The sequence below is a fragment of the Glossina fuscipes genome, unplaced genomic scaffold (assembly GCF_014805625.2).
Source record: "Glossina fuscipes isolate IAEA_lab_2018 unplaced genomic scaffold, Yale_Gfus_2 112, whole genome shotgun sequence".
NCBI classification, from domain to species: Eukaryota; Metazoa; Arthropoda; class Insecta; order Diptera; family Glossinidae; genus Glossina; species Glossina fuscipes.
The window spans coordinates 2,284,544-2,294,493 of NW_023998455.1; the positions used below are offsets into that span (position 1 = coordinate 2,284,544).

Genomic DNA, 9,950 nt, shown 5'->3' on the forward strand with positions numbered 1-9,950 from the left:
CACACACACACACACACACACACACACACACACACACACACACACACACGTATTAGTCTGGACCCCCTCGAACAGCTTTGCGACAACCGCGCTATATGAATTTCATGGATATGAGAGGTAACGGGGGGAGAGACAGTAGAATGTGGAAACCAATAGGTTAGTCCGCTAAGGTCCTGCCAAACGAAGAGCGCCCATTGCAACCGACCCGCGCAATAACATCTAGCTAGGGGTCCCGCGGGGAAGAGTTGTCGTAGACCTTTATGTGTTTGGATTGGTTTGAGTATGTGGCAAATGCATGCATGCTGTTGGTATAGCACAGTAGTATTTGTCGAAGATTTCTGATGCCAGCTGGCATAGGATGAATAAAAAGATCTTTTACATTCTAAAATCGCTTCGTGTATAAATTAATGCTCACGAGGAAAAAAATGTACTTTTCGGTTTTCATTTTTAATGCATGCAATTTTTCTTCGACAAAATCGATAGATAGGGAATCTCTGCTTCTAACAATTCGTATCAGAGCTCCTCGCTGTAAAATCATAAATTCAACCAAATTTGAAAGAATCTTTAATTAAAAACTTGTTTAATAAAGGAAATCAAACGAACCTAATGGAGATATAATCGGGAAAGGCATGTCTGCCTTATGCGTGCGCATTCCGAACATCTTACCACTATTTTGTACGATAGATAATCATTTGTATCCTCCTACCATTACTTTGTTAATTTGCATGGCCGATTGGAGAAAGATGAGCAGGCCAATGAATGTATGTGCGCATAGAAAATAACGACAGAGGTAAATAAATGTTGGAATTGCGAGAAGCATGCACGGAGAAATGGACAGACAATCACACGGAAACACACACTGGACAATGGATGATTCGATAAGTGACGGGCGGAGAAACAGATGGATAGTTGAAATAAGTGGAAGGACGGATGACTAAAGGCGCAATTGGAAGAAGGTAGATATAGATGAACGAAAGTAAATGTGAGTGGACCAAAAACGATTGAATGAACAGGTAAATAGGTTAACACATTGAATAAAAGAAAAGAATGGTCGGAAAAGGGAATATGTGCAGAGGTGAGTGCAAGGACCAACACAGGCACAGATGTGGCAAAACGAGAAAGCGAAGCGTGTAGGGAATACATTTGAAAAGCGAAAGATGTTTGATGCGAGAATGAAAAGAGAAGCGATAAACGCACACATAGACGAAGGCAGATGGCCTTTGTTGTTTTACCTAATTTTTTGGTGCCTGATAACATATGCAGTGGGAAAACCAATATCCACTGCCTTGGGATGATTAGCGGCGGAAAGAGACAAGCATGCGTACCTCCTCTTTTTTGGTAACAGCGAAGATCATCTAAAACCCCTGATAGATGATGACAGAGGGATGAACACGCACAGAGCTGAATGGATGGACAAGTTTAAAAAGGACACCCTTTGCCCACTGGCCACACGAAACAGCTATTAAAGCAAAAGATTATTTCTTATGGCAAGACATAGTTCGCGTGGGATTCCCGGCAATGTTATCAAATGGGAAAACGTGTGGCCTTTATGGAAATTACCTATCACAATTACTATGGAATAGAACTGAAAACCACACCTCACGCCCATTTTTTTTTTGTCCACAATTCCCTATATATAACGTTCGCATAATAGATGAGTGAACGGATAGGATAGGAGAGAGGACTTTATCTATACAAAACGTCTTCGAGAGGTGCTCAAGCTTAGAACTTACGCAGCTTAACTGCGCATATTACAGATAGAACGCCAAGCTGAACATAACCGCTTCATTTGCTTGCAAATGTAAAATAATAAAAAATAATAAAAAAAAAAAAAACACCAACGACCCATAATTTAGAGCAAATATCAAGCAAGAAGCTACAAACCTATTACGTAGTTTTACGAGCAAAATTTCATAACTATGTCCGCTGTATGGCACTCCTGTAATATGTGCTAAGCCTTAGGGCTTAGTTTGCATAAGTGTGGCGTTAATTAATGCTACAAACCGCCACAAATTCTTATAATTATTTACTCGCTTTTTTCTTTTCGTTACATTTATTACTAATTTATACGAAACTATTGGCTTTTTTAAGACAATCGTTATGAGCACAGAAATAAACAGCTGATGATAAGCAACATTTACCGTAAACAGCAGTGATAAGTATACAAGTATGTATAAGCTGTCAGTGTTTACTTTAATTTTATACATAAAACGTATAATTAATATTAAAATGAATCCATTTTTACTCGCTTAAAGGGAAGACAAATATAATCACAGGTCGTACATTAATTAGATTTGAAGATGAGATCGCAATAAAAGCAGTCAAAGGCAGATGGGAGCATATTGGATTTGAAATTTATAATAAAATCATTTTTAGAGTACGTGGAAGTAGATCTTAGACCTCAACTACTAAAGTGTTTGTTAAAGGATCTATCAAAATTCGATCGTCTGTTGAAACTAAGACAACATTTTACGATCGAAAAATCTTTCATTTGATAGAAAAAAAAGCGCACACGTTTATGAATAGTTCTTCACTACCTATTCATCACAGCGGATCGCAAGTCAGCAGCGGATCGAAAGTCGACAGCAGTTGATCGTAATTTGAATAAGTTATTTGGCAGGAAATTTTACGATCACAAGATTTTTTCACTCGATAGTACGATAAGTTCGTACTGTACGCAGTCAATAAATTTTTCACTCGATAGTACAATAAGTTCGTACTGTACGCAGTCAATAAATTTTTCACTCGATAGTACGATAAGTTCATACTGTACGCAGTCAATAAATTTTTCGCTTGATAGTACGATAAGTTCATACTGTACACTATCTAAAAATTTTTCATTCGACAGTAAGTGTCTGCTGTACACTATCGAAAGATTTTTCATTCGATAGTAAGATAAGTGCCTGCTGTACACTATCGAAAAATTTTTCATTCGAGAGTAAGTGCATACTGTGCACTATCTATTCATTACAGCGGATCCACAATCAACAGGATTCGATTGTAATTTGAATATGTTACTCGACAGTAAATTTTCCGACCAAAAAATCTTTCACTCGATACCTATTCGTTGCAGCGAGTCCATGATCGACAGATGATCGATCGATTTCAATCCATGTAGATGACCGTAAGTCCTCGCGGTAATCCCCCTGGTCAAAGAGAAAAACGTGTAACATACTTACGTAACTTGCGCTGATAATCAGAAATTAAAAGCAAACGTTTAACACTGGCATCTAAAAGTTAATCAGAAAGTCAGGGCAAGCTTTTAATAGCATCCTCTGAAAGGTCACTGTAAAAATGCCATATTAGTAGGCCCAAAAATTTATATTGGTTGGTGTAAATGCATATATGTGTTTGTAATGTTTTCGTTTCTAAAGCGGATATAGAAACTTTCGCAATTTATTTCAATTTAACTGAAAATTTTGTGATAATGAGTTAATAATTTTTATAAAATCAAATCACATCGCATCCATTAAAGGAAAAGTAAAACATATATATATATATATATATATATTTATATATTGAAGTATGAAAGCTTAACAATGTGAAGATTCCCAAGATATATATATATATAAATTGGGTGAATGAAATGTGAAAAGTCTCCGCTTAAAGGCTTAATAATCAAAACAATAACAACTACAGCAGTAGCAACAACAACAACAGCGTACAGTACACTGCGACAACAACCATAACAATGACTGGTTTTTGTATTGTTGATCTTAAACATGATCTCACATAGACACCAAGAGAGCTTCATACACAGTTCACCTCATGTACACATGTGTTTAGGCAGAGGTAAATAGGCACTTTTATTTATTATTATTATTGTTGTTGTTGTTGTGCCCGCTTGAAACAAGGTTTAACTTAAAGTATACAATTGTGTGTTATTTGAAGCGAGAGTCAGGCAGCAACAAAGGGGTAGGAGGGGGGAAAGACGAAGAATTTGAAAATTATTTTCCCAGCGCCAATCGTAAACCAGAAAAAGCATAAAAAAAATGTGCAACGATTCAGAAAATACGTGCGGTTTTTTAAACGAAATATCTTAGAAGTTGCTTTTGCGTTTTATATCGCGTGTAATTTTCTTTCCTTTGATTTTGTTTTATTTTTCCATAATCATCACTCGATTGTAGAGATACACTGGTTACGTTAATCTTTTTGTAACATCTGCCAAGAAGGTGAAACGAATTTATATAAGCTTCCTAAAGTGGAAATTTTTTCCGACAAAGCGCTGTACATACGGGTTAAATGGTAAGTTCGTCTATCGATTTAAACTAAAAATTGACTTTCTCTCTCTGGAAAGGCTGCGTTTGTCGATTTACGTTTCGGTTGAGACGCGTCCAAATGAACAGTCGTTCAAGGAAGAAACGCGGACAAAGTGAATGTTCAAGTTGCGAGTTTACACGAATACGGCGCTGAATGGAAGGATTGATGGCATAATCTGTTAACTGTCGATAAGACTTGGTTACACTAACAACCACCGTAGAGCTGCGTAATGTCGCTTCCTAATGACTTCTTCCTGGCCACTCATTTTTAGAAGCGCAGCGCATTAAAATGTGATTTCATTTGTTTCCTTTACGCGCACTTGTCGTCCAACCAGCGCTTTGTAGATTACAAAATCTTATTTTTACATTGCACGTATACAATAAGTTTCTTATAGCGTGAAAAGAATGTGTGTGTATACATATACATACAGCCATATAAATATATATATATATATATATATACGCGTATTTTACACATGCATATAGTATAATAACTTCCTCTAAAATATAAATGGGTTAAGTTATATAGCTGGTATACTACCGTGTAAAAAGAGTACGTGGTGCGAAATCGAAGCAGAGTAAAAAAATGTTTCGTCTAAACACAAAAGTAGTTAGTAGCGCTGCTAAGTCATCGTTTAGCTCATGCGTTAACCGCTTATGAAAATCGCTTTGAGAAGTTTGCAAAACCGTTTGATTTGGAAAAGGAAGTTGACAGTTGCAGCCATATTACGAATAATCTCATAAGAACGTCGTAAATAGTAAGCATTTCCTTTTTACCTTTTTAGTTTTCGTGACTTAACAAGCTTGGTATCAGAGAGACGTTTTATTAAGAATATTGCTCCGGAAGAGCATCGTCACAAAAACTGTGGCAAGAAGAAACGTGGCATTCTCTCATAACTAGGTCATAATACCAGAATAGAATTTCATAGATTTCGTTTAAAAATTAACTAAAAATGTTATAGTCGACCACGGCCCCCCCTTAAACGCTCGACAACACTCCGCTTAATACAGCTAAGAGTTTTCAATAGCATCCATCCTTGGGCCAAAGACCTACATCAAAATATCTCAAAACTTACAAGCTGTATAAGTTGAAAAGAAGATTACAAGGACGGATGGAGAAATACCCTTAGATCGATAGATTTAAAATCACATACGGTATAATAAAATGTGGATTTACTTCAAGTCTTTGTGAATATTGTATTGAATCCAACAATTTCTGTATACTCTGTACCGTTGATGTAGGGTATAATAAGTGCGACCGCACTAGTTAAAGAAAAGAGAGAAAAAGAAAAAACGTCGAAACGAAAAAGCCAAAATATCAAAACATGTTCACCAATGACTTATGACCTGCAGCAGGTAGTAACAAGAATTTTTAAGCAGAACGCCCTCTATAGGTGTTATGTGCAAAAAAAATAATTTCAGTGAAACGATTATAACGCCTTCTTTGAAAAAATAAAATTTATCCTATCACCGTTTCTCCTTCACTCCTATATCCACATGATTATTGCAAGCAATCAGCCAACTAAATTCTAGGCTTAATATTTTAAGGAATACCGGGTACTCTCTTCTTGCCCAAGCGTGTTGGAGGATTCATCTCAAAGCTATTTGTTTATCTTTCCTATTTATTTTGTTTAAAGTGAAAGGCTTCAAAAAAAGAATCTTTTAATATTTCTTTCTTTTGATTCAAACATTTTCTCACAATTACCGTTAGGGGGTTATCTAACTTGGTTGAATAAATGCAACACGTACAACTACGCAGCGTAAACACTTCTTACGAGTTATATGCCTATATATAGATATGTTATATTGCTATATATATATTGTGCACACGAATGCGACGCAAGTCGGAAGTTAACTTATCGAAGTTTTTCTTCATCTTCTCTTCGCATTGAAAAAGTGATCGTTTAATATGAACACTTGCAGATGTACGTTTGGTTGTCTATAAAATTAACTTCAGGTTAAAAATTAATCTTCTTTAAAGAAGTTAAATATAGGGGGAGAAATTGAATCAAACATAACCTAATTGAATGTTTTTCTTCGTCTCTCTCATGATTGATTTGAAGTTTAGGGTGGGGATGAAAAATCTTCGGCGTAGGCAAATAAAAGATGCATTGCAAATTCACAGGAATGGGTGTCGAAGTGACACGATTGGGTTCTGTTCGACAGTTTGACAAGCTTCTTTTTAATGTCATTTATATTGATTCGAGGCGTGGTGTGGCAAAATGCATCTCTGAGTATTCTTTGGTGCTAGAATCTTTACCGGGTGCGCATAAACTTCCTCTTAGCGTAGTGGAATACTAACCGAAATCTTAGCACTCTATCTCTGGTCGACCCCATCTCTAATAGACTTGACGTCTAGTTGATCCGATATTTACAGCCTTTCATAGCTTTTGTAAAAATCTTTTCAGGCCGGCCCCGACCTTATAGAATAGTAATCAAAAGATCAATATACGATCTTCAGTTGACTCGAACTCCAGATTCTTCGAAAGTTTTGCAAAGGTCTTTTTACTTTAGCCGCACCGTTACAGCATTACTAATGGATATCTCAGTATCCCGATTTCTACCGAGTCTTCATAGTTTTTGCAATGAACCTTTGAGTTTAGGCACAACATTGTGGAACGCTAATCGAAATCTCGCTCTATTCGATCTCTTGCCGAGTCAATCGGTAATCGATCCGATCTATAGTTAAGGTGATCTCTTGCGGACTTTGGCAATTTAGTTAAGCTCAACAAACGTTTTTAATGTGTAAAGTGTATACAAATTTCCTAAGCACCCAAATTCAATGCCCAAAGTATAGTCAATTAGTTCTATCCCGTTTTTTCAAATAATCCTTCGAGAATTAAAGCTTGGTGTTTTTTTTTTTTCAGGTTCAATGATGGATAGGATAGGAAGGTTAAATACCCTACCATCGCCCTACAATTATTTATATAAGACTTTTTCAAATATATGGGAAGTAGTGGAAAAATTGATCCGATTTGAATTACTTTGAATACCAAATGTACCAAAGTTCATCAAAATATCTCAGAATATTACGACCTATAGATTCAACACAAAAAAACACGACAGACGGAGGGACAGACAGGCTTAAATCTTTGATTGAACAAGTTATTCTGAATGGATCGGTATAATACAAGATGCAACTAGCTCAAGTTTTTCGAGCTGTCGCATACATCCTCACAAACTTAATATACCCTGGGCTTGCAAGTGGTGTAGGGTATAAAAAAAGAAAAAAAAACATTTGTTTATAATGTAAGAGTAAAAATCGAAAGTCCGAATAATTTTTATCAGGACATTAATAAGTTAATTCATAGGCGAAGAAGACTGCCCGATTATTATATGTTTACCTTAGATTGCCTTCAAGCAGAAACTATTGCACTTGCAACGGAATAAACCAAAAGTTTGATTAGAAAAACCACAATCTTTTTAATAGCTCTGTTCACATTGGCCAATTAGAGGCTAAATATCCCGATTAAAAACTTAATGATCGTGGGTTCAAATCTCAAGTACGGTAGATTTTTCTATGAAGCCAATGGACTCGGATGCTAGCAATTTAAAACTTTAGCCTTTGAATTTATTTCTCTGACTAAATTAATTATAATAATAATAATAAAAAATAATAGCAGCTTTAATAGATAACTACCGCTACACTGTGCATATAAATAAGTAAATGCCTGAACTACTACTTCATCCGAACTCCTACACATATATGTAATGGACTTTTGACATGTTTGACTATAATTAAGCATTGTTGAGTTAATGAATGGAAAGAAACTAATTAACGATCATTATTATATGCATACAGTGAAGCTTTTTTTTAAAGATAATCCATACACATACAATCACACATAATTCTTTGGCCCGTTGAATTTGAACTTCAAGTGATTAAATATTAACTAACAAAAGTTTTAATCACAAGTTTTAAGGTATAAAGAAGAAGATACAATTTTTGTTTTTTTTTTGTCAATTGGAAAAGCTTGGCAATTTGATTATTACAAATTGAAATCTATTAAGCCTAACATGCTATGAGATCATGCAAAGAATATACTTTGTTCTTTGTCACTTATGAATAATGAGCAATAAATGCAATTTTTTTTTTTTTGCTTTCGAAAACAGACATGTTCTCAGTTCATATTCAGGTATAGTAGGCATTTTTTCTGAGCGACTTGGTCTGTTTTCAATACCAGTTTGCGTGCAAGAGATATTTCAATGCTTTTCCTAACACATTCGTTTTAGCGCGATCGCCAGAATGTTCATCATGCATTTGCGCACAGACGGACAGACCAGCTTTGGTTCGAAATTGGTTCAGAATATCGCATTGATCAAAAATTTATACACCTTGTAAGAGTCTTTGCAGAGCTCCTCTTCGCAAACGTTTACGCCACCAACGTCTTCAAGGCAGCATTGTTTCATCATTCATGTTACAGGAAATAGATGACACATTTCAGTTGCTATTGGCACGACCGGCCGGATTCGGCAAGCATAGAGAATTGTAGGTAGAAAAGGGAGGAAAGCAGCATTTATGTAAAATTCGACTTAATGGTAAGAATATCAGGAATGATGAGAAAGACCTTTATCCGGTGGTTGTTCTAAAAGCAGGCAGCACAGCAATATGTCGGTATAGAGTCAAGCTCAGAATAATAAGCTCTCTAGACTGGTTTTCTTCTTCTTCTTCTTCTTTTTTCACTATCAAATATATATATATATATACATACATATATTGTACATGAATCTAGCTTAGGTTCCACTTAGGACTTTGATTGAATTATATTTCCAAATTTAACTTTTTTTATTATATCTATAATAGAAAAATTGTTAATTTAAATAACATAATTATAGATCCGACTTTTTAAAATATTTTGCTAAAAATTTTAAAAATGAAATTAATTTTCCAAAAAAAAAACTACTTTCGCGAGTCAAGTCCATGTCCAAGTTTCAATCAATCAATGTTTTAGATGATAGTTATGGCGACCAATGATTTAAGAGACTCCTTACTGCTATTTATGACAAAACAACATCCAGCCCTTACCATATGGAACGCATATACACTTGAAAAAGTATTTGCAGAAGCATTGGATTTGGCAGACCTGCAAGGTATCTAGGCATTTTAACATAGATATTATTACGAGATTGTGATAATAAAAAAAAAAAAATTTCTAAAGCATATCAAGAGTAATGCGTAAGTGTGAATGTCATTATTTAAAATTTCGTTTACGAAAGGTTTCACTTTATCTTTACATATTTTATTAATAAAAGCAAAATAATTAAACTAAAAATTAAATTATAATATCATCAATGTGTGCGTACCTTGAATTATATATATCGTAATATATATCGTAAAGTGTAACAACAAAACAAAAGACAGTAATAATAATACCCTTTGTTCAAAAAACTGTATTTCATTTCTTCAACTCCTAGTAGCAGAGACAATGACCTCATTCATGCTAGAAAAATACGATTGCTTGTTTGCATCCACTTCATTTGATTAACACCTTCCTTTCCATTGATTACCATTTTCGCTTAATTTAGATGTCGGCTCAATTCGGCTTTAAAGGGTTTCCTTATTTTGTTTGGTAATCTGAGGCTTGTCTACGTCATGCGTAGTTGTCGTATAACCTACGTAACAACGCATTACCTATCACGCTTAGCTAATAATGACAAAGTCAGAAGCCGCATTTCTCCTCCTTCCTCTGT

The 9,950-nt window shown here is 35.2% G+C and overlaps 1 protein-coding gene across 2 annotated transcripts in view; it reads right to left on the bottom strand.

Annotated features, from left to right (window-relative positions):
• LOC119639627 (protein neuralized) overlaps nt 1–9,950 on the bottom strand; it is a 47,713-nt gene that overhangs the window by 20,662 nt on the left and 17,101 nt on the right. The window lies entirely within an intron of this gene.